This window comes from Parus major, chromosome 5 (assembly GCF_001522545.3).
Source record: "Parus major isolate Abel chromosome 5, Parus_major1.1, whole genome shotgun sequence".
Classification (NCBI taxonomy): Eukaryota; Metazoa; Chordata; class Aves; order Passeriformes; family Paridae; genus Parus; species Parus major.
The window spans coordinates 16,997,015-17,022,525 of record NC_031774.1 but is presented as its reverse complement, the minus strand read 5'-3'; the positions used below and the strand labels follow the sequence as shown (position 1 = coordinate 17,022,525).

The 25,511-nt window shown below is 42.0% G+C and overlaps 1 protein-coding gene across 3 annotated transcripts in view; it reads left to right on the top strand.

Moving 5' to 3' along the window:
- The window catches only part of TSPAN4 (tetraspanin 4), a 423,214-nt gene that overhangs the window by 63,570 nt on the left and 334,133 nt on the right, over positions 1–25,511 (top strand). For all 3 annotated transcript variants that reach the window (XM_015631555.3, XM_015631554.3, XM_015631557.3), the window contains exon 2: positions 4,147–4,241. The gene's annotated coding sequence lies outside the window, so the exon portion shown is untranslated. The remainder of the gene's footprint in view (positions 1–4,146; positions 4,242–25,511) is intronic.

Sequence of the window (25,511 nt, the reverse complement as noted above, 5' to 3'; positions counted from 1 at the left end):
ACTCTTTGCCTTCAAAAAGTCCAGTAAGTCTCTCATCTTTGTGCTTTGCAAAATCATGGAGCAAATCCTCCTGGAAACTATGATGAGGCACATGGAAAATAAGGAGAAGACTGGTGACAACCGACATGGCTTCACTAAGGGTAAATCATGCCTGACAAATCCGGTGGCCTTCTATGGCAGTGTTACAGAGGTGGTAGATGAGGGAAGAACGATGTCATCTACCTGAACTTGTGCAAAGCATTTGGTAGTGTCTCACATAACATCCTTGTCTCTAAAATGGAGAGAAATGGATTTGATAGCTGGACCACTCAGTGGCTAAGGATCAGCTGGAGAAGATAGGCTCATGCAAACCTCATGAAGTTCAAGGCCAAGCACAGAGTCCTGCACTTGGGTAGGGGAAAAATGAAGCACAAATACAGACTGGGCAACAATGGGTTGAGAGCAACTTGAAGGAGAAGGGCTTGGCAGGGTATTGGTGGATGAAAAAAAGGAATATGACCCAACAGTGTCTGCTTATATGCCAGAAAATCAAGTGTATCGTGGACTGGATCCAAAGCAGTGTGGCCAATGGGTCAGGAAAGTGCTTCTTCCTCTCTGCTCTGCTCTAGTGAGTCTCCACCTGTGTCCAGCTCTGGGGCCACCAACACAGAAAGATGTGGATCTGTTGGAACAGGTCCAGAGGAAGGCCAGAAAAATGATCAGAGGCCTGGAGCATCTCACCTTTGAGGGCAGGCTGGGGGTGTTGGGGTTGTTCAGCCTGGAAGATTTTATAGCAGCTTTCCAGTACTTAGTGGGTCAACAGGAAAGATGAACAGGCAGTGCAGTGATAGAATGAGGTGCAATGGTTTTAAACTGGAAGAGGGTATATTTCAATTAGGTATTTGGCATAATGATGATGATTAGACAGTGGAACAGGTTGTCTAGAGAACTTACGGCTGCCTCATCCCTGAAAGTGTTCAATGCCAGGATGGATGGGGCTTTGGGCAGCCTGGTCAAATGGGAGATGGCTCTATCCAGGGCAGGGGACAAGATGATCTTTAAGGTCCATTCCAACTGAACCATTGAGTGATGCAGTGAAGTAGCAGCAAGCTCAAGAAAGTACTAGAGCACTGAGAGGTGTCCTACATCTAGAAACCAGGTTCCTTGACCAGTGTGTGCAGATAAATACAAGCCCTAAGGAAAAACTGTCCTATGTTACAGCAGGAACTCACCTTGATCTCTGTCTCCCTTGGCACAAAAGAGCCAAGGGAGGAATGGAGGAGTAGGAAGACGGAATATAGGTATTTCAAAACAAGAAAAGCAGAGTGCAGGACTTTTATCTATCTGAGGGTGTCCAAGCACCTATAGAGCTGAGCTGTCTGTGACAGATTTTTGATCAGATAGTTTGAACTTGACATTAGGACTCAATTCATTTGCTCTTGTTAAGCTGTAGTTTTCCCCCACTAAGAACTTGCAAAGTTAGCCTGAAAAAAAATAAATCTCTTAAATGGTTGGGAATTGTCAGGGAGTTTTTAGATGGACTCCAGGTGGTGTGGGACATGCCAAAGAGCCTGTAAGCATTTGACATAAGCGGGGCAGAAAGATTGAAAACACGCCGCTGGTCTCTGGAGCAGGATGCCTGGAGTAGCTGGATTTGAGGGGGGCCTTGTAGCTCTACTTGGAGTTGCACTGCAGCTGAGGTTTCTGTTACTAAACTTAAAGCTTAGAGGCCCCATTGTGCTCAGCAGCACATGATAACTAGACATGGATGTCTTGTAAAAGAAGATCCCTGGTCAGAAGAAGAGACAGAAAATCGCCCCAGCCTGAGAATGAAGGTGGGACACAAGCAGACAAAATGTTTTGCCTGGGGTTGTACAGCAGGTCATTTGTGGAGAGGGAAGTGGAGCCCTGGATTCTCTGCTGGTAGTGTCACCACCTTCTTTGCTGAAAATTTAGTTGCTTGGGCTCACATGTTGAATGGGTCAAGGAAAATCTGTGCAATGGATATGATGCTCCTCAAAGAGGAGGATTTTGGATGACTTCTAGACTTGAATAGTAGATTTAGATGCAGCCTACTGAGGTCATGTCCTCTCAGTAGTATAATGCTGTCTCTTCTGACGCCTCTGTTTCAGAAGGTAGGGCTGCAGTCTCATCAGCCCTGCCTCATAAGGCTTTATTAATATTGTTTAATGGGCATGATGAAGATCTGGTGGTACTGGGCTGTGCACAGCTACCCAGGCTTGCTGCAGGCAGTGTTGTGTGCATGCTCCTGCATCTTCTCTGCCTTATCTCTTGAGCTGCTCCTCAGCTCTGTTGAAAGCACGTGTGACTGCGGTGTAGATACAGACTTCCTCCTGCATTCCTATAGAAAAGATAAGGCATGCAGTGTGTTCCTGTGCATCTGTGCTAGTTTACTGTACTCTCTAGGCATGCAAATGAATGATAAGGCTGGGTCAGGCCAGTGATCTGTCTAACTTGTTTTCTTTTTTGTAGCTGCCAAGAGCACCTGCTTGAACCAGCCAATGTGAGTCCACAAAAGTCATGGAGAAAAAAGGATTTGTTTGAATTGTTATTACTAGAGCTTCTAGCTCGTTCTTACTTCATGATTGAGTTTGTTTTTATAGGAAGAATCTTTGCTGTTATGAGTCACTCTGGCTTAAAAGCAGGATTTTGCTTTCAGATGCCTTTTTCCTTAAAAGGTGATGTTGCTCCTGGTATTTGTCAAGTTTAGGAAAAAAAAAACCAAATTGAAAAATCATCAGGCAGCTTATCCTTCTGAAGAAACACTTGAAACTTCCATAGTTCTTTGTTTTAGAAAGATCAAAATAAAGCAGTGCTTAGTGAATGCATTGCTGATGCCTCTTTGGGGCCAGCTTGATTTATATAACAGTAAAATATCAGACAGTGACACTCCTATGTGTAACAGGGATGTAGCCTGCTTGCTGGTGTGCTAGATTTCTTGACCATCTGGAAATTAGTGTTATTAAACACCTGAAATAACAAGATTAAAAAACCCAGACAAATGATGGCAAAAAAGGTAGGAGTTGAACTATGGCAAGCCAGGCACTGTTGATCTACAGACCTAATGTCTTTCAAACGGGTAGATAAAGCACAGTCTTGGCTGTGTGTGGTCACTAAGGATAGAACAGTTCTTTTTTAGAGATTGGGTTTTCATCCTTACATAATTTACAGTGAGGATAATTACACTGTCCTTAACTATAAAATCTATGTGCAGTTCCAAATGTAATGCTGAGGAAATGTATATACTAGCAAAAATTTTGTGGCACAAAACAGTGGTGCAATTCATTATCAACTATAAAGCTGCCATGGTAAAGGAAGGGATTGTTCTTCTCAAAAGGTTTTGTCTACAGCTCTGACTTTACTGCTGCTTTTTTACGTAGATATAACCTGTTATGCATTGGCTGATGACGCATTCAAATTTTTGTATGCATTTGAATGTAGCTGTAAACTCTTTCCTATGCAGCATCACTTGGTGAAGTTTTCCCACTCCCAGCAGAAGGTGCTTTTTATTTGTGGGTATTTACTGCATAAACTGCTTCCACAAAACTAAGCTTGTTTCCTTGGCATTTGGCAGCCTCAGAAACTTGAATGTTTAGAAGTATTTACCAATTTCACTTTTTCTTGCTATGACCTTTTCCCTGTATAGGAAACAGAAGCCCACACTCTCTTGTGAGTGCTTTCTGTGCATTGTTCCTTGGGACCCACAAAGCTTGTTTCTTGTGCTGCTGGTGGACTAGATGGCACAGCCTGCTGTTCTGTGGACACTCTTTACCTGGACTTTTCTCTGCATGCCCAGTGTGCCTTATTCTCTTGTCATTGCATGTTCACTCTCATATTTCTAGTTTGTAAGTGGAGTCAATGACAAAGTCACCTCTTTTTAATGTTTATTTATTTATTTAGTTATCAATTCTGTATTGAAAATGTGCAAGAAGAGATTTTCTCCAATAAGCTAATGTTTATTTGGTGACACAAGTTTCATTTTAGTAACAGACGCTGCTGAAGTTGAAGAGTGTGTGGGGAAGTACAGAGGTGAGGTAAACAGGGTTGTGGGACCAGTAATACTGGATTGAAAAGTTTGTTCCTGAAGTGACTCCTGATGACCACCTGCCTATTTTACTCATGAATCTGTTGGTTTGTGTCTTGCAGTGGCATCACCGAAGGGGCCAGTTCTTACTGCTGTGGGATATCAAGAGCTCCTTCCAGTTGCATCTTCTGTGTCATCTGCAAAACCCCCAGTTACAGTGAGTTTCTCCTACACACGCTCTGTTTTCTCCAGTGAAGATCTGTTAGCTGTTATCTGGGATAATTATGTGTTTCTCTATTTATACTTTGTCAGTTCACATGCTACTGCAAAAAACTTTGATTTTTGAATCCCAGGCCAAAAGGACACATGCACTTCTCATCCCCCCAGACCTCATACTTGAAGCTCATAGTTGCAAATTCTTCTGGCCAGCTACATACCCTTTGAAGGAAATGATCAAAGACTATGTGCTTTGGGTGTGTGTTCTGGTTATTCATCCAGTAGCCAAGATGAGAATTGGACAAAATATTTTGTTCCCGAGAATACCTTCAGAAAGAAAAAATGTTTAAATAAAAAATAGAAAAAAAGTATTACTTGAGGAAAGAAGATTAAACTTGTTCAGAGTGCCAGAAACACATCATACCTGTGTGACATCTAGTCATAGTCATGGCAGGTGAAAAGAGAGGGTGACTCAGTGCTGGAGTGTTCCTGAGTCTGTACCTAGATATACTCTTAAAATGAGATAATGGAATTTTCTCTGCAGGGCAAGAGAGCTACCTAATTCAGTGCTATTTGGAAACCGAATGAAAACTCTTGAAAATCCTCATTCCCCTTTTAGTTTCCACCTAAAGAAAACGAAGAAAATCTGCCAGCTATCTGTGAATGTCCTTGTAGCATATAACTTGCCTGTGATTCTTTTGTCAATAATTCTCTTTGGCTAATAACTCAGTAGAACAGACTCAGGTGATTTCTGTGTTTTGCATAACAATAGCAACAATTGCTTGCAAGGCCATCTCCAGTTTTCAGCCAATTCAGACAATACTTACCTGATTAGAAGAGCTGAATTATCTTCTAAATTGGAAGAGTTGTGTATGTCCTGTGTGGAATCCATCTGCAAGACTAGAAAGGTGGGAACACATCTATGCATGTGGAAGTGTTTGTTTTGATGAAAACTTGAGGACTAAATGAACAGAAAAGCCCTGTGAGTGCTTAAGGGGCTGTCAGACACTTGTACAGTTAAATGGCATTGAATGTTGACATGGTCTAGATTTTGGATTATGAGGTTGAGTGTGCAGGAGTTAATTGTACTCAGGTAATGGATTCTCCTGATAACTAATGACAATAACAAGGGGAACCAATGCCCTAAGAGAAAAATGCCCTCGAAACTGTTGAAAGCTTTTAAGAAACGATTTTGGCACAATGTATATTTCTAGCCTGTGTCAATATTGCAGATGCGTAAATTATACATGACTTACAAAATAAGAAAAGTTGCTTCTAGGGAGCTCTTGTGTTTTGCCTGTAAGGATGGAGCCAGCTTGTAACATATGTAGAGAATATTACCTGTCAGAAATTGAATATTGAGTGAAAGTAATCGTTTTAATCAACAGTAGTTAAAAGTGAGGCTGAGTTGAAGGAAAAAACAGCTGCTGAGCTGGAAAACTGCTTCCAGTGCTGCAGACATGCCCTGAGATGCTCACTTTCTGTATTAGGAATATTGATCAGGGCAGTGGTTGTACCTTGCATTACCACCGTTCTTCCTGATAATTGCAACCAAGAGTTCTTAACTCTTTGAATTCCCCTCCTTTCTCTGCACCCAGGTTCAGACCAATTGGTGCTGGTGTATCAGATGAAGGAGAACACTGCTTAAAAGAGCAGCTTCTTGTTTCATGGATAGATAATTGGCAGAATCTACTGGGTTGAGGCAAAGACATTCTGGTTTATATCAATTAGTATTCCTGACAAATCATCTGTAGTGGGTGTTTTCTTAAGAGCGTTGCTGTGAAGGGGTTCCATTGAGGGCAGTAACTGTATGCATAGTCTGAGATACACTGAGCTGAGTGCTGTAGAGGAGCTTGAGACTGTGTTTCTGCTAAGAAAAAACACCCTAGGCTGGTTTCTTTTAAGTGTTTTTTTGCTTTTAATCAAAAGCAGGATTGTTTCCACACATGTTGCCTGTTTTCTATTTCTCCTGAGTCAGTGTCCATTTCTTCTCATTCTTTACAGTGCCTTGGGAAAGCTGAATCCCTCTTGAAACCAGGGATGCCCCCTCCAATTAAAACTAGCTGACAACAGAGGAATGAGGTTGCAGATGAGTGATGTCAAAAACCTTTGTGTATTACAACATTTGGCTACTGCATCCTTGAGAAGGCAGAGCTATGCAGCTGTACCTGCTTGAGCAGGGCTCTGTGCAGAACAGGTCATCCCTGGTGCAATGCTGGATGCAGAGTGGACACTGGTAGCCCTGCTGATGTAATTTGCTTTCTTAACCCACATCACCCTGGACTTTTTGCTCTCACTTAATTGTTTTGTTGAGCCATCAGACTTTCTGAACAAGCTGCACAAGTGAATGCTGGCAGATGTGACTGTTGGAAGGAGAATGGTTTGGTAGCTAACTTAGAGCTCTGCAAGTCCAGTTTCAGCTACATGATCTGCTTACAGATTCCCTCTGAGAATTCAGTAGTATGATGTAGTCTCTGTGCCAGTTTCCTGTCTTTTATAGGACATTTGTCTCCTTGGATGGGAACTGAGGGTAAACACAGAGCCAGTGAAAGCTCCAGTAGAGTGGTTGAAGAAGTAACATAATTCTTAACCAGGATGTCTTTAACATTTCTTCACAGCCTAAGTAGTATCCCTGAAGTCTTTTCAGCAGTCAAGGTGAGATGATAAGCATTGTATATGGATGGGGAACGCAGGGCTGTGTATCATGGCAGTGTGATACACACCATGACGTGCGAGTGTGAGATCCCAGCATCCACTATCCCACTGTGATTGCTGAGGATGTCTCGTCTCTCTAAGTGAAAGTGTTTTCTGGGACACCAGATGTTAGCTTGGGTTCACACTCCTCACCTGGGATTTCACTAGCAGGTGCTACCATGTTCTTCATGTGGCTTTGCTTTGTGTAGCCTCATCTGCTTAACTCCTCAGGCCTGGCTGTTGCATCTTGGCTTTCAGCATTTACTTTAGAGTCATAGTAAAGTCTTTCACTTTGATTTCCAAATGTCACCAGGCAAAGTCCTTTTTGGAACCTGGCTATTTCATGGCTGTACAGCCTGCCTCAGAATAGTTTCTGTCCCTAGTGTGTGAATGAATAAGATCTTGATAGGATTGGCAGCTATAAAACATTCCCTCTGAACTCTGAGATGAAAGTGAGACATTTCCTTTCTCCTTCCAGAAGGTTCATCTGCTGTAAGAGGAGGGAGGTGGTTTCCTTTTCTAAGATGTAACTCCTATCAGGTATCATAGCAGTGTCCATAGCACTCCAAGGCAGCATGCTCTGAGTCCTCTTGGGAAACTGGGAATGAAAGGCGACTCTGCCAAGAGGCTTCTGTCTGCATTGCTAGGCTAGTACACGTGACTCCTATGGCATTACCTGGAGCTCGCTCATGATACAATGGAAGGGAAATAGGGGAAAATTAAGTTTGGGTTTAAATATTCAGATTGCAAGGGTACTCCCTGGGGCTGATCGGTGTGCTTGCTAATGGCATAGCACAGGGAACAGAATAAAGAGTTTGTTTGGTTTTGCACTGCAAATACATAAGCCACCCTTGCTTTGGCTTCCAGCCCAGGGTGAAAAAGCTGGCTGATCACCCTGCTCTTTCAATGTTGACAGCTGTTGTTGTCAGGGACAGATGTGACTTGGGTCTAAGATAGGGATAACAGTGTGAGTGCTTTTTACTGGCAAGGTAGATTTTTAGGAGATAATGCAGTTTTGTTTGTTGCACAGTTAAAGGGGAACGAGAAAGGCTTTTCTGTTCTCTTGGTGGATTTTTCTCAATTTTTTTCATATTGATTCCTCCGATGCCAAGAGATTTGCTCAAATATTTTATTACTTAATGGTCCTAGATTGTATCTTTGGTTCATGCAGTCTCAGACCATTCCTCTTCGTGCCAAAACCATTTACCTTACCACCATGGAAGCAGGCAGTTCTGGGATACCACTGGCTCTGCAGATCTAAGTATGTGTGTTTGATCCTTATAAAAATGTTTTGGAAAGCTGAACAAGAAAACAGTGTAGGAATTTGGTGGGCAGATAAATTGCATTCCTGTTTCAGGCTGTATATTCATAGCTTTAACTTTTTTAAGGCAAAAGGCTTATTTTTAGCTTGGTTTTCTTCCCTCCATATTAATCAAAACAAATTTCCCTCTCGAAGGAGAGGGTGGAGTTGGGAGGAAGGAAGGGTGGAATTAAAACTGTTTCATTAAATCAGTTTAAATATCATTAACACATACTTTTGTTTTTACATTACAGTTATGAGCACAGAAGTCTCTTTACACTTTCCAAAGAGGGGAAGCTTTATGTACAGAGGGGGTGAGGGTGTTGGAGACGATGAAGTGGTTATGGAAAGCTTGTGACTTTTGCTTTGGGTGAACTGTCAGGAGGGTAATCCAGCTCTCCTGAGTCCTGGTATTTGTGTTTTGATGGTTTTATGGTAAACTGCTTCTGAAGCAGAAAGAACAAGAGCAGCTCCAACAATTTCCTTTCTACATAGACGTAACTTTGGCTTTAACTTTCATGATTACTGACTTCAGTGCGCTGCAGAAATGGTGGCTGAATCCAGGGCCTGTGGATCAGGTTTGTAGAAGGAAGGATAAATACTTCATACTTTGAGGCTGAGTGATAACCCAGGAGCCGGTGCAGAGCATTGCTGCTCTTTGAATCTCTTGCACTTTGATGTTGATTCTTCAGTACCTGTTAGTTCTCCCTCCCTGTGTTGATAAGAGCTGAACGATCATGACAGTGGAACATCTGTGAAGTTCACCTCTGGTAGTGGAGTGTAGAGCTTCTCATGCTGTCCTGTCTGACTGCACACGTTACTCAGGATTAGATCCTAAATTCTCTCTTCTTGCAATGTTTTACTCCTGCTGTGTGTTCTCCCGCACTGCAGGAGAGCTGATGAAAAACGGAAGTTGTCTAGAGAAAATAAAAACTTTCCTATTTTAGAAATACAGGACAGGAATCCTGCCCCAAAATATATAAATCCTTCTCATCCAGTGATAACCTCTTACCAAGTTATTGAATTCTGTGTATAAGCTTATACCTGGAAAGACAACCAGATTTTCCAAGCCTGAGTCTCAGGGAAGACTCCCAGCTCCCAAGGGATCAGCATGGGCCAGGAGCCATTTCCGTGGACTCTTGGGTTCTGACTTTATCTGCTTTCTTCTGTTCTTTGACTTCTCCCACTTGGAAGCTGCTCCAGATAACAGCTACTTCATACTCGGATTTCTCTGACCTCTACCCAAGAAGAGTTTGTGGTTGGTTTATCTCATTTCTGCACCAAGATAATCCCATGGTTTAAACATCTCTTCACATTTCTTGCAGCTCCCTCTCCTCAAGTGTGTTTGCAGGCAGCGATCCTGTCCTCTATTGTGCTGTGTTTTGTCAACTTAAACAAGTCAAATTTTCCTGAGATAGGCCTCTTAGTGTTAACCAGCACTTCCACTATGCACCTGCTTTCAATTCAGTAAATTGTCTTTGAATTTTGCTGGGACCAGAACAACTCAAAATAAATGTGTGAGAAAGGGCTGTTTCCATTAATGCTGATTTCAACATCTAACCATTAACTGCGGCTTAAGCGTGATTATATATCTATATATGTTTGAGCAGAATCCTCTTCCTTTGAGGACATCAAGTAAAGGTGACTCTTTCTGTACAAGGATAGTTCTGTCAGTGGCTGGTTACTTTGATGTTTTACTAGGTACCTTAATTTGAATATGCTGCCTTCAGTCGCTGCATCCTGAAATGTCTTTCCTTGTTAGTTTAGAGTCTTTTATTATCACAAATCTGATTTTTCTTAGAAGTGCTCTAATACTTGTAGGCTATGTAAAGCAATTAGTAAATTACAGTAGTTTTTATTTCAGAAATCAAACACTCTTATTCCAGGAAAAAGTCCCTTTTGAGGTGTCTTTGAGTATCCAAAAATGGCTCTCTATCAGCTTGCATCTCCAGATGACACTAGGCACTGCATCAGCAAAAGCATATGCAAAGAATGAAAATGAAGTCCATTATTTATAACCCTCTTTCTGAGATTCCCTGGCTTGTGTGAGAAAAGTGGAACTACTTGGAAATACTTTGCTTCCCCCTGGATTTCTGGCTTCTTTGAAGGCTGTCTTGATCTTTGTGAATAATCTTGGGTTTATTTGTTTGATTTCATGCCAGCGAACTAAATCTTTCTGTAATGCGCATTCCTTCAGGCTTTGTATATCATGAAGATTTGAGGGATATCTCCCACTGTTTGGTATAGTGCTATTTTCCTTCTGCTGGCACCAAAGCAAAGCAGGATGTGGCTGTGAGCGAGGCACAATTTGCTGTGCGCAGCATCAGGGTTGTTACCTGGCTGTGTTGCCTGTCCATGAGCGAACAGCTCAATCGCTCCCTGTGTCTGTCTTTAAACTGGGGGCAGTGACACTGTGCCTGGCCCTCCTGAGCTCTTGGATTTCCTAACCCCTTCCAAAGACACTCTCTCTCACCCCTTAGCCATTTGGCTTACAGGGGTGGTAACACAGGCTGCTAGTGGAGATTAGCTTGTGGTCCCAAAACCCACCTGATCTAGCAAGACAACGCTCTCACTGTTGGGAATACTCCTTAGGATGCTGGTCAGGGGGGCTGCACTGTTCTTTTTCATTCTTTGTGCTCTTGCAATATCTGGTTTTTGTTCCACACCGTCTCTTGTAACATACTCTAAATTAGTGGCTTCTAACCTTTTTTGGAACAACAAACACGAAGTTTCTGGCAGGTTGAGCTCCTTGTTCATCATACATCTGTTCTCACATTCAGAGTGCAGTGATTTTGCTTATTGGAGAGGCTACAAACACTTACCTTGCTTCTGTGAGCTTCTACTGGGGAACCATTGTGTTGCTTTCAGCATAAGGACTGTTTTTCTTCTGCTTCACAGTGCCTTCCTCTAAAGTCCTGATTAAAGGTGTAGTAATACAAATACATTTGTCCTAAAATCAATTGAATAGATGCCCCGTGCCTTTTAAAAAAACCCCAAAACCCCAATGGATATAAGTTGCCTTCTGAATTTAAACTGAAATCCTATCATGAGAAAATTAATTGGTCTTTCCTTGTCTGTTGGCTTTTTAGTCCAGAGCTAAATGATTTTGGCAAAATGCTTCCAGGCACTTAACTTTGATAATCATGATTTAATTTATAATTATTAATAAATCCTTTTGCAATGGCAAGGTTTTGCCTTTAGAAAATGCCTGTGAGCCACTCCTGCTAGATTACACTGCCAGTATGTGTATTTAATTTATCAGATATGTATGTTAAGAAGGTAGCTTTAACGTTTTAAGAAGGTGTCTTTAACTGTGTACATCTTTTCTTAGATGAGAGCCATCCTTGTTGCCTGGGTATCCTTTACATCATTTAAAGAATATCATAAACTCAATTATAATAACTTGTCATACATCCCATTGTCATTGAATACTTTTTCACATACGTAATTATAATGTCTTCTACTTTCTCTTTTCTAGTTTTTCTGGAGGGAGAAAGTGCTCTTCTGCTTTTAAAAGTATTCTTTTCCTGCTTTGTCACAAGTGGTGTTAGTTCATTTTGAATTACTTTTTTAGTCACTTGCTCTCGTCCTTTAAAAGTGCAATTACATAATTCATATAAATTTAGAAAGGGAAAGATGAAGATCTCTGCACACGTCTATTTTTTTTTTATCCTCCATGCAAGCTAGGAAAAATTCAGGTTAGGATTCTGGAAAGTAATTAGCATTTGAATGAAGGTTAAGATTGGACAGTTTCTCACGTGTGATGGGGGAGATGATTCTGGAGTTTGCCTTTCACTGGGAGAAATAATCTCTCAGTTTTAATAAATGACTGGTTTTGAGTCCTCAAGCAGCTTCCCATAGCTATGTTGTTGTTGTTTTTTCTTGTCAGAGAAGGTCAGTGTCTGGTTTACTTTGAATTGAGAGGTTAGCCCAGTCCTCTGTATTAAGCTGGAATGTGGGCAAGCAAACAGCCTCTGCTTTGGAATTTGGTCTGAATAAGGCTGATTTTGTTTCTACCCCAGCAGCGTTCACCAACCCCAGCTGGCAGCTGGTTGTGAGCACTGTGCAACTGCAGGACAAGAAATGGTTTCTGATCAGACAGGCTTCAGCCTATGTGGAATAACTGATCACTGTGTTAGTAAATGCTCCTGCCTGAATAGAGCAGGGCCCTTCATGTGAGCTGTGCCCTACCCTTGCAGATGGAGGGAGCGCAGTTTATGTGAGACCTGTACTTCACACCCAAGTACAGTAGCTGTAATTGTTTCCCAGGTGTGAAACTTGAGAAACATCCTTGCATACCGGCTGCTGCTTTCCCTGAGTAGCACTTGTAGAAAGTGACCAGCAGGCCTGCTGGTGTCCTGGTGAAGGTGGCACAGTCCTGCCTCTGCTTTTCCCAGAGAACCCCTTGCAACTGAACAGGGAGAGGAGCTGTGTGGATTGTTCTTGCAACCTGCTCCCAGCCATCTGTTATGGGACAATTCAGCACCTGTCAGGAGAGAGTTAAAGGAACAGCTTAGGGTTCAACTTGTACTAGGGGCTCATCAGTAGGGGCTGTATGAGGCTGTATGTATATGGCCTCTTCTGTCAGGCCATATATTGGGATGTTTGCAGTCTACGTCATTAAGGACTCATTTGCCTTGTTCACTTTTTTTTTTAAAAAAAAAAAAAAAAAAGAAAAGGCTGTTTTAACAGGAATCTGAGGCTTGTCATCTTCTCCTCTGCTCCTAGAATCTGCATTTAAACCCAGGATTAGGAACTGATGGACAGCTCTGATGACATGAATCTAAGGGAGAATAATTCAAAACTGTCAGTCTTCTGAATTTTCCTATGATGCTCTTGAGCATCACTAAGACCTATTTGTATCAATCTGTAGGCTCAGGAATAGTGTTGCTTCCACTTGCATTTTCTTTGCATTTAAAAGGCTGCATCTTGATCCATTTTAAATGTTAATACAGATTGCATAGAAACCTGAGACTTGTATTTGCCTTCTCCAGAGTAAGATTTCCAGTAGTCATAGTGAGTAGTGGATTAATTGCTGCAAACTCCATGTGTGTACTTGAATCTCATCTCTGCAGTCATTTTGATGCTTTGAGTCCACCATTAACTTCAGATGTGTATAGCCCAGCTGTCTGCCTCTGACTGACTTACATGGGCTCTCCTTCCAGACAGGAAAGGGAGAGAGATATTTTAGGACGTAGTTCATCTGACCCTGCTTTAGCCAATTGCTTTAGAAACAGATGAATTCTGCCCTGCAGGTGACTGTTTCTGTCCATTGACTGTAGTGTCAGATGTTGATGTCAACATTTGCTGAAATGAATCCTGTATAAAATTTATCCAGTTTTAAATATGACTGATCAGGCATTTTCACTGAAGTGTAGTTCCCAGCCCGCAAACACATTCTGGTGCCCAGGGAGCTGGTTGTGTGCTGTAACTTTCTCTACTTTTATTCTCCAGCTCTTTATCTAGAGAATGAAAATTATTCCATCATGACAGGAACACTGGCCTTTAAAAAGCTCCTTTTATCTACACAAATACTTTCTGCGGTATTTTTCCACTTTTGCTTATCCATCTTAGAGCTGGATTAACTTCAGAAGACCTTGTATGGAACTCTGAGGCACATTTATTTCTTTGACCAGTAAATCTGTATTATAGTTTCCTGGGGCCTGGAAAAGAGGGTATTATTATGGAGTTATACTAAGTCCACTCTCCTGAATGCCGAATTTTTGAGGAAAAGATATAAATCTCCCCAGTGCAGGAGAAGAAGCTATACGAAAAAGACTTCAGGTGCCTTACTCTCTTTGTGTTTTTTCTTGCTTGTCTTTCTTTTCTATCTTCCTCCCTTTCCTCAGGTGTTGCTATATATTACTTAATCTCTTTTGAAGTAAGTATAGCTTCCTTGTCACTGTGTGGAACACGTTAGTATTCAGAAGAGCCTTTTCCTTTGTCAGAGACAATATTTTGCTTCTTTGTAACCCTAACCTTCTTGGAACTCTCCAGCTAATATTTTTCTTTCCTTCTGTCTTTTATTGACTGTGGTACATTGAGTATTGCTTCCCTCCCCAGTAACTTTTTGGTTTTTGTTCACAACTAACACATCCATTTTATGAAGGCATGAAACCTATTTGCAGAGGAAAGCAAAGCTGGTTGCAAGGGCTTGATGGAAGTGACAATAGCAAGCACCGGCTCCTGAGTCATGTGTTTTGTATGGATGAGGTCTAGCATGAAGCAGAGAGGTACAAATTCTGTGGCTCCACAGGATCCTTCTGGCTCCTGTGTCTGGTCTGTCTGGGGAGAGTTGTGCTGAGGATTGCTGACAAGGATTTAGGTGAGCAGAGTGACAAAAAGGGGTTCCATTCTCCCAGCTCTTGCCAGAGGAGAGGAAACCCCAGCTGCTTTGCACCTCTGTGTCCTTTCCCCACCATTTCTTGTCTTCTTGCACTGCAAACTGCATCAAGAAGAAAATTTATTCCTCCAATGCCAATACACAACACAGCATGTGGTGCTTTGCATCCTGTCCCACACCCCCTTTATTTTCCTTCCCTATTCTGCTGTCATTTCAGGAGACACTAAATGAGTTCCAGTACTTGAAGCTAGTTTTTACATTACTTTTCTCCCCTTCCCTCCCCTCCTCACTGTAGTCATATAGCCTTGACACAATCTCATTGTACGCATGTTTTTAGAAGGCTCAGAATTCTCATGGCATGTAAGGGAGGAGGGATGACTTACCTGTTCTGCAAATACTTTTCATCATCTTCACATGTTGAAGCTCTCAAATAATTTCTGCCCGAATAATCTCATCCACAGCAGATTTTTTTGACCACTGAACTGACATATATGGGGTATAATAGGATGTGCAAGAACACCTGTGTAGTTCTCTGGTGTGGAGAGGGGAAACTCACCAGCTCCTTTGGTTCTGGTTGGGATCCCCTGAAGTTCTAGGGAGATAATACTTTGGGTTGCCAAAGTATTATGGTAGTGAGGAATTAAGAAAAGTAGACAGCTGATTGTGGTTGCAAGGAAAAACACTTTTTTATTTGTTTGGGAATATTATTCCAGACCACCCTTCCTTTTGTCATAGATTAAATGTGGTTGTAGCTTCTCTGGTTTCATCTGACATGCTCAGGGCCTGAAATACAGACCTGTTATTCAGGGTTGCAGACCGGTGTTTGAAGTGTCTGTTCTGGCATCTCACTATCAGAGTTGTCTTGTTCACAGCTGGTCTCTTAAAGGATGCAGCTAACTTGGCACATTTAGACCACCAATTCACTGGTTCAGTCAGTTGGTGGTGTTAGTTGCAGCGAAATCCAAAACACATCTTCAAATAACATTTATTTTTGATCAATCCATATTTTGATAACCCTCAGCCTTCTCTATAATTTGCAGATAATCTAGTCTCAGTTTTGCACCTTCCCTTTGGTGCTCTCCCAGCCTTACAAGAATGTTGTCCAACCAAAACTGGTAATGTTTGCCCATGAGCTGTTCAGAAACTTTTGATTCTCTGCTCTGAAAGTGCTGTAAATCTAGTTCATAGATGACAAATCTGGCCACCTAGGCAAATAAACAAAAACAATCAACACACCAGAATTTTTCAAGATGAGGTAAAGCTCTGACAGGAATAGAGTAGTAGGAGAGAGCTGGTGGTGGGGAAATCTGACAAGTTAATTTATTTTTGGTGTTTTAATTGGATTGGTTGGGAGACAGAAAGAAAAGATGGTGCAGGAGACAAGAGTCATGAAGTCCTGGGAAAGGGGAGCAGGGAAGGAACTGTAAACATGACCAGCAAAACAATCTACTTTGTGTGCAAAGTCCATTTAAATGTAAATTACCCAAAGTGATTTTTAGTGGAATTTTTTATCAGTGCAATGTAGAAAGACAGAATTATTTTCCCCCTTGTTTAAATACGTGATGCAGATAGCTGTAGAGAGCTATAAACATCCCTCATCTCTCTACCTCCTCACACCCACTTCTTTCCTTTAGGCTCCTTGGAGCTGTTCCCTGCAGCAATGCTTCCAGGTAGTGAGTGTGGATGTTCACTTCAGTCACCAGAGCCCTGTCAGGGCCAATTAGCATCCTAATGACTGGCATATACCATCTTGGTAACATTCAGTTTGTGCTCTGTACCAGGGGACCTCTCCTCTTAAGAACCCATCTTGTCTCATCTGGACTGTACTGGTCATAGAAACCTGTAAAAAAAAAAAAAAAAAGAGAGAGAGAAAATTTCCATTTCATTTGGTCTTCTGAGTCCCAGGGGCTTCAGCAATGAGCAAATATACTCTCCTTTCTTTTTGCTGAAAATGATGAATCTTGGCTTTAGGAGGGGACTTAAACCACTGCTCTTACAGGTACTGAGGACTTTGGGCTGAAGCTTCAATGAGGCAAAGTAATGCAGTACTTGTTCTTCAGAGCTCTGTTGAATGAGAACAATCAAAGACCAGCCACATAGTCTTTAAATACTGAGTACCTGGCCAGTGTGAGGACCAGAGTGGTACTTTTCTGGAATTATTGATACCTATGGTTGTTTGGTGGTCAGCTGCAAAATCCACTCCAGTAGCATCTGCTGTCAAAACTGTGCTTTTGTCATTGAGTCAAAGCAGAGCTGAATGCAGTGCAGAGATTTTTTGAATATCACATCCAGGGGTTGCAGGTGAGATTTAGGGGAGTTTCACAGCTACTCAGTGCATAGTGGGAGTCCAGGGTGTAAATGTGCCCTTCAGCACCCTTTGTCAGTGTGGGGATTGTTGAGGTTTTGTACTCTGCTCTGCCAGACTGGAAGAAGAACATCTCTAGCAGCAGCAGAGTTAAATGCTGCAGTATTAAATCACCCCATCCCTGTACTGTGTTTCATTGTTCAGTGACAGCGTGCCTTCAAGAGAAGTTCACGCATCTATCCTGATTTTCAGCCCTAAAAGTCAGTGTTCCTTCTTGTTAGTATGGCATTGCTGTCCAATCCTGCCATGTCCTAGCTCTTCAGTGGCTTAAATGAAGTGCTGTGATGCCAGGGCCAGCTGGTTGGCACAGCTGGCACAGCCACATTGGGTCATCTGGAGGGAGAGGTCAGCAGTTTAATGGTCCTTAAGTGGAGGGAAATCAGCAGCGATGCCAAAGAGCAGCTGAAGGGCAGTGTGTTACCATGGCTGGACTGAAGCTGCAGTAGGGTGGATTTCAGTTTATGGGCCTGTGGAGGTGGCACCTTTCACTGGTAGCAAAATACTATATTACTTGAAATGGCATTGCTAACATTCAGAGGACAAAAAGAGATTTTCTTCCCTGTGAGGGGCAGCAAATCTTGAGTGTGAACTCTGGAGAGTGAATGAGCAAGAACTATTGTTTTTAAGGTCATAAGTATTCTTAAAACACACACAAAAAAATAGCCCTGCCATCCCCTAGCCCAGTGTGTGAGGCTGAAAGACAGTGCATTAACATATCCACATGGTGCATATGTTATTTTTAACATTGCTGTGAGAATTTTCTTGAATTTTTTGAATGGCGTTTGCATTTACTATCAGAATGCTGTCATATTGCTATCATGACTTTTTAAATCCTCAGCTTTATGTTTTGATGTGATCTTCTGCAATGTCACAAGAACTTGATGGCCAGGAAGGCTGCAGGTATAGACAGGAGCACTGTGTTTGCTCAAGTACTTGCCTGCACCTCTTGTCTCTTCTGGATGTGTCCCCGGAAGACCTAAGCCTGTGCCCTGGAGCCTTTTCTCAGAAGTGCCACCTTGAATGTCATGCTATCTGCTACAATCTGGTTTGTAATGCACTGAGCCAGCTCTCATGTGCATGAGGTATAGTAAATTAGCAAGGCTGATTGACTACATGCTCAAAAAGTACTCAAATAGAAGGCCTCCTAAAATCGCCCAATGATTTGAATTGTTCCTTTTGTGATCTCTTATGTGCATGATTTAGTGTTTAGATACCTCTGAGACTGATGCTGAGACTGTCCCTTTCTTGTGGGTCTCTGAGCATCCCCAAAGCTGACATTCCAGGCATCACACAGCCACAATATGCTGCTTTCCCAGGACATCTTGCATTAGAGTCTACTGGAGGTCACACTTAGTTTTTCTTTACAAACATGAAGGCCAAAAGTTTAAAATAAACCATAGCCTCTAATAAAAGTGTGATTATTGTATAATGATCTCTCTTGAGAAGCTTAGGTGCTTAGTGAAGTGTCAGGTATTAGATGAAATGGAGAAAGTTGGCAGAGCTGATGTAAAAGATGGGTAACAACAGGGCAGATTTTCCCATATTAGTCTGCCTTTATTCCTAATCCTGATCTAGAGCTATTCTACCTCTCCCTTCAGAGTAAGGAATTAACTAGGTTTCTGTGGCCTGTTTAACAAGAGGATAGTGTCCTGCTGCTTTCCAAAATGTAAATGGAAAGAGAGCATGGAAGCTCCCAGGAAGGGTTCAGGGGCCGTGACACAGATTTTGGCAACTAAGCACGCATATCGCCTGAAAGCCAGGTTGTCCATGAGAGGGGCAGAGCCATAGCATGAGCCAGCCCTCCTGTCTCAGTGGAGCTTCACAGCCTTCAGAGCCATCTGGTTTCCTAGGACTGAAGCCAGAGTCTAAAAGTTAGGGATTCAGGACTGAGGCTCCAGGGTGATCCCAAGCTGCCCAGGAGAACATAAATCTCATTGTTGTGACTATAGTCATATCTATTGTGGCCAAATCTGCAGAACTCATATGGATCTCTAACTCTCACTGATCTTGAGAGGATTAGGTGCCTACATGACTTTGTATATCAAAACTGGCTGCTTCAGTTCTTCTTTTACAAAATCAATAGAATACTACATCATCTTTTTACCTCCTAGTCTGGCTTTGTAAAGATGCAAGGGATTTATCCTGAGAATTTGTTTCTTAATCAGTGGGGACATGCTCAGTTGGGACTCTCATCACAAGGTAATTACTGCTTTATGACAGGGTACAGAGCTGTCACACTGTCACACACAGTTTTGTGCTCAAACACATAGTCAGACGTCAGAGCCTGCAGCTCAAATATGGTCAAACCAATAATCTGAGTGCTCAGTAGTTTTGTGTAGTGCAGGACAATTCCCAGAGATTAATGTAAATGCAAGAACCTTTCTAGTGGAAGCAAACTACAATCCTGTGATTGCATTAGATGTTTCAAATGGCTCTGTAAAGACTTGGCAACTACATATTTTTGAAGCACATTTATTCGCAGTGCAGCTTAGATCGTAGCTGAGTGATGAATTACTTTAAACTTTAAAATGAACTCCTTGTCCTGATGTCTGGATGGATTGTGATCTAAAGGTGACTTGTGAGAGAAAGCAAATATTTATTTGGCTTGTGAATTTTTTCATCATATAGTAGGTAAAAAGAGCACAAAGAGCAGACACTTCTTGAGAGCATCAGTGGTGGCTGAAGGAATACTAAAACAAAAAGCATTTCCAAATACCAGATCCATGCAGTTCTTTCAGACTTGGAAAATTTCGTTCTGATTGAAGGTCGTTTTCTTTTATGTCCACTTCAATTAAACACTGGAGAAAAACTCTCTTTCAGAGTTTCAGTGTCCTTTCCTGGTAAAGTGCAGGAGCTTGCAATGTCTATTGCCAGGACACTTGTGGAGGAGACTTGTGGATTTTGTTATGCCACTTACAAAAAGCTGGCTGCTAAAGAGGTAGGAAATGGAGAGCTCAGGGTTAAATTTAAAATTTATCCAAATACTTGAAGAAAGCTGCCATCATCGTGCTACTCACAAAACTCATCTTTTCCAATCACTGAGACTGATTTTAATCCCAGTCGTGGGTCTGTATTTGTCGGTACAAGTTGTTTTTTACCAAGTGCCTGATAAAGTCTTGTCTCAGCATCATACTGTAAATCAAACTTAAAACACACATAACCTGATATGATGGCTGACTTTGGCCTGGAAGCAAAATATCCACCCTAGCATTTACGTTTTTTGAGTAGAGACTATGGTGTTTTGCTTATTTCCTGCTCCACCCTTATGCTTACTGGTTCTTTACACTCCTTCCATATATGTATTTAAGGGGTTTTGATGAATCTCTGTGGAGTTAAATGGTGTATCTTGTGTTTATTAGGATAAATGTTTTTTCAGCAATTATCTGTAATATTAATAAAGAATTAATGGCTTCTGCTTGTGACTGACTGCATTTGTGGTCTGCATCATGCGTAGTGTGGCATCATGGCATGGAATTTAGACAAAGCCTTTTCATGAGGGAAATTTGTCCATGAGAGGGGCAGAGCCATAGCATGAGCCAGCCCTTGTCAGTCTCTTGTCAGCATTTGAGTTTGGGCTTGTTGTGGGCAGAGCTGTGGTCACAAATTCCTGGTCCATCCAGCTGTAAGAGTCCATAGATTGTCCATATCTTAAATCTGTGGCTGCAGCAGGTTGAAGGGACACATGAAAAACAACTGTCTCAGCACACACACCATAAGCTGCTTGATTTACTATAATCTGCTGATGGATCTGATACCCTGATGTACAGCCCTTGACTGGTCACATCTGTGTTGCATTTCAGGATCTGGGACTGCTGTGGAAACCAGCAGTTCTGCAGTGTGTTTGCATGGAGTAGAAAACAGAGCTGCATTTGGTGAGGAGTACACAGCAAGTTGCTCTTCTGCTAGAATATATTCACTCTGTTTTGAGTATTTTCAGTTGGCTGCAGATTTGTTGTGAAACAGTATAATGTACTTATTCATTATGGCCAGCAAGGAGAGGACTTCTGAGCTTGGTTTTGGGATCAGGGTATCAAGTCTTTGTGCTGGGGTTCTGGAATAGGATTGGTAGCAGGATTGCCATGCAGTCTGTAGTCCTGCTGAATGAAGGGGTGTCAAGTTATGGTAGGTATCTCACATGGAACAGCAGGAAAGATGGTACTTCTGCTCTTCTGTTCTCCACCTTCTTGAATTGTGTCTCATTCTGACCAAGGAGTCTGTAGAGCTGGATGGACTAACTCCTAAGCCTCGCCCTGTGCAGCCCTGGGTGGCTTGGGAAACAAATGTGTAGCATGGGGTAATAGTGTCCAGAACATGAGTTTTGAAGACCATGCTTTGTTGTTGCAAATTAGATGAAAGTAGGTTGGTTTCTTTTCTGTGCCTGGGAGGGACAACAGCTTAAATGCTGTCACTGCCTGCCTGGAAGGCAGCTGTGCCCTTCTGGTCCATTGTGGCTGCCTGACTGCAAGCTCAGGCAGTACTTAAAATGCAATCCTCCCAGGATTGCCAGCCTTAAGGAGCCAGGGCACAGTTCTGCAACAGTGATCTGCAAAATGTCTGGTTGTGCAGTTCATTCTGGCCTGTGTGGCTCCCGAGACAGTTCATTGTCTATCAGAGCTGTATGTTTTCTCCCTGTTCCAAAAATGTGGTTACAAATACTGAGTTTCTGGCTTATTACTTTGAACATTTTTTTTCTGCCAACTCACAGGGCTTCCTTTTCCACCACCCAAGTGCAAAACACTCATCTTTGTTGTCAGCTCTTCATAGCCTACCCCTGCCCTGTGTATCTTGTCCTCAGCACTGAGACATCACCCCCCATCTGCTCTGTCAGCCTTGAGTCTTCATTTGTCATGCAGTTCTGAAAAACCTCCTTCATGTTTTCTTCCGTGTCACATCTGGCAAGAGGAGCTCTACTTAAAGGTCACCAAAACTGACAACTTTTCTCATTCTCAGTCCTCCCATAGCACTCTCCTGTGCCAGCAGCAAGCTGGGAGATGATGAGACAGCTGCTGCATGGGGAGTACCTGCAAAGCTCAAGGGGGAAGCTGCTGAGTGACAGAACTGCCCATGTCCCCGTTTCTTTGCCCATGTCAGTACTCTGTCGCTGCCCAGGGAGGATTGGCGTGTGGAAGGTGGAAGATCACTGCTTGCTGGGGCTGGCCTGGTCCCTGCTGAGCCACTCTGCTCCAGCTCCTCCAGCAGAGGCAAGGCTGCCTCTGTGCAGTGTTCCTCAGCCTTGAGTAAGGGGTGCCTTCCTGAGGAGCTTTGAGTTGGGGGGTGATGCCATCGCGACAGGCTCCTTCACGGTCTCCCTCAGAGCTGTGTGATTCCCCCCAGGGACCTTAGTAGACAAGTCCTCTAGGACAGGGACAATGTCCCCCTAACTTTGTGCCCACTAGGTGCTTAGCAAAATATGCAGGAATGCCCAACAATTCCTTCACTACTTCTAGTGCTGGTCACTCTAAGCTTCTTTGAGGTCTGTCCTTCTTTCTTGCCATGGAAAAACATAGTGAAATTTCTATTTTCCATAAGAGGGGGGTGCACATTCGCTTATCAATGAGAGAAATAGTGCTGGCTGTGGTTTCAACACTAAAAGCAACTAAAGTCCCCCCAAAAGAGAATTTTTCTCTGTTCCGCTCCCTTGATAGACAATTTTATGGGCTTTTTGTCTCATTATGTTTTATTTGCCCCAGTTGTTTGTGTATATATAAAGAGACTAAAGTAGAATTATTGAATAAAGTCCCCAGTGTTAAATCTTTGTTTCTCATATATGGTTTGACATGGATTTTTTTTATAAAAATCTTTGTTTATAAGACACTGTGTATTGTACCTCCTCCCAACGGTTGCCCTCCCTCAGAGGAGCTAGAATCTGCTCCTAATGCTTTTTCCTTAGCTGACTGTAATTCTATTTTAACCTGGGAAATATTTTCTTTTTGTGTGGCCAAATGCTATGCAGCTCTGTTATTGATATATGTGCATCACAACTAAGGGTTTGATTGAGAATCTGCATGAGACTGTGAATCTTTCATTGATTTTTTCCCATAGGTTTTGACTGTGAATCTGTGCTGCTCTGTTTACTTTGCTTGATGAGATAAGGATCATTCTGTTCCTTGGTGAGATATATTCCCAGGAGCCTTCTTTTTTTTTCCCCCTGTGCAGTGATCACTTTGTATTTTAGCAGCCTGATGCTAGTAAGTGCTGCAGCATTAGCTGTGCCTTCGAGACAAAGCCACTGCAATACAGCCCTGATGTGCCCATGGGTTTTGCATGTTCCTCTCAGCCAGGGTAGAAATGGGTGACTGTGGCTGCCCTTAATCTACACCAAAACTCCCCCAATACTGTGTTTGTGAAGGGATGACATGGCACTCTGTACTTTGCTTATTTTGCTCATCTCTTACGATCCTTCCTTTTTAATCCCTAGTTGCTATAGTGAGTTTTCTCTGTGCTCCTCTTTAGCTTTTGTCCCACTGATATTTTTGCAGCTTCTTTTTGTATGTTTGGCTTTTCTATCCCCATTTTTTCCAGTGGTTTCTATTCTTGGCTATGTGGATGTCACTTTCTATCTCACTCCTTGGTGTTTTATGGCTTTTTTTCGTTTCATGTGGCACTGGACAGGCAGCCAGTTCTCCTCTGTTGAGTGGGTACTTTGGATGTGTATCCAGCTAAACAAAGATCATCAAGTCAGTCTTCCCTGACAGCTGTGAGGAAGATTACAGGAGCAGGATTTGTATCAGGATGGTTCACTGATGTAGTTACAATTCAGGCATTTGGTTAGGTAAGTGTTCATGGGAACAGACTGCAGCCTGGTGAGCCTGAGGAGCCAAGCAGCTAGACCAAAGGAAAGATGTAGAACCAAGAGCCAGTGACGTGTGCTTTACAAAAAGATTGCTAAGTCCTTGCTCCTGTCTTGAACACAGGCACTCAGTTTCTGCAGAATCTGAATTTTATCTGTAGTCCACATTAATTTATTGCATTCATGTATTGAGCTGGCTGCGTTCAGTATGTCGATTGAATGGAGAGATGATTTAAAAACATGAAGTGTTCTGGAGAGAGATTAAACTGTTTCCTTGTTCAGTATTTCATATCTCTCTATCAGCCATGAAAATTGAAACTGCAAATATTAATAAATTAATTGACACATTTGCTACTCTCATTGTAATGATACAGCCAATCCACAAGCAGTCATATGATGAGTCATATCTTCAGAAGCAGGAGATATTTTTTAAATCATGAGGTTATTTCACAGTATTGGGTTTTGTTTTTAATTAGTCTTCTGCTTTATGAACATTTAGGCTTATTATTACCAGGCTTTCTTCTGCAGTCAGGAGGAGCAGAAACTTTGTTGTTTTTTTTTTTTTTTAATGACAGGGCACTTATGCTCAAGAGAAGACCTACAGTAATAGTAAAAATCGACATTTCTACAACTTTCTCTGTGTTCTTTTAGTTATGATTTAAAGCACTTTAAAGATTCAGCTTTCTGTGACAAGCAGTGAATAATGTTAATTGAAGATTCTTGAAAAACATTTATAGTTGGCACCTCCCCCCCACCCTGTTCTTTCTCTCCCCCTCTTCCCACCCCCCTTTTACTAAATTCAGAAGTTGTTATAACAACATCAGCCATCATTTTCTCAGGGTCGGTGCACCAGGACCACAGTGCTTTGGACAGGAAACCGTAGCATTCCCAAAACTTCCTCAAAGAGCTTGCAAATTTTTGCCCTTGTTTAGCTATTTGTGTGGGAGGATTATTTTCCTAATGTTTTGATGGCTGTGTTAGAGCTGTAGTACTTTACTAGGGCCTAATACTAATAAATCACAATGGTGTTATTAAAAAAATAACAATAGCCAGATTTAAAAGCACTTTGAAGTGTTGTAATTACTTTCAATACTGAGTGACCAGGTGATAAAATAACAGTTAAAATGAATCACCCCTGAATACAAAATATGGCATGTAAAAAGAAAATAGCCATTTTCTCTTCCCTACCAAAAACCCTACAAAGTGATGATGAGTCATACCACAACTAATGCTGCCTTGGGAAAGTTGCTTCTAATAAGTCTTTGGAAGAGTAAGCACCGTGTTCAGAGGTGATTAAAGAGGCAAATAAAACCAAAGAATTTTTTTTTTTTCCTGCTGTGTGTGAATTCATCAATTTCTAGACTCGTAAGCCTGGAAAAGAGGTAAATTAGAGGTCGCAGGAGAGGGCTAGTGAAATTATGAAGGAAGAAGAGAAGATAAATTAAGGAATGAATGTTCACCTTCTCATAAATAAAGCATTAGAAACTATCCAGTGAAATAAGTAGTAGATATTAAGTAAATGAAAATATATTTTCCTGTGACGTGGAACAGAGCTGTGGAACTTACTGCTACATTGCGTTTTGCTGAGTGTAAAAGCATACACAGACTGGAGAGATTCGTGGGCTGTAAAACAGAATAGATCAACCTCAGCCTCTAGCTGAGGAGCCATAAGCTTCTAGTTGTCAGCTGGAACTCTTTAAGGGAGGGAAATGCACATCCTCTTTAAGGATGTACCGAGAGGAAGGTAATGCTACCTTCTCCAAACTTCTGACTCCTACC